Here is a 354-nt window from a genome sequence, read left to right on the forward strand (position 1 = left end):
ATGCTCCCTCTTTCCTTCTTCATTCCCCCTTTCAAGGGTTCATACTTTGAAACAAAGCACCGTTGTCACCATCATCCTTATAAATCACACGTATTGCTCGCGTCCTTCAATCGTACCTCTCTTATTTACCAGAAACATCAGAAGATATTCCCGATAAGAAAAGTCTCAGCAGAAGAGACGAGAAACTTTTCGTTAATGTAACTTCCTAATCCGATGTCGAGAATGCCAGGGAAGTTAATCCGGTATAAATATTTACTATCTGGCAACCTTCATAAACTTTTCTCCAGGTGAAATTCTGAGAATTTATTGATGGAGGCACGGAACTGGGGGGTAGGGGGGGGAGAAAAAAAATAG

This window comes from Penaeus monodon, chromosome 34 (assembly GCF_015228065.2).
Source record: "Penaeus monodon isolate SGIC_2016 chromosome 34, NSTDA_Pmon_1, whole genome shotgun sequence".
In the NCBI taxonomy this organism is placed as follows: Eukaryota; Metazoa; Arthropoda; class Malacostraca; order Decapoda; family Penaeidae; genus Penaeus; species Penaeus monodon.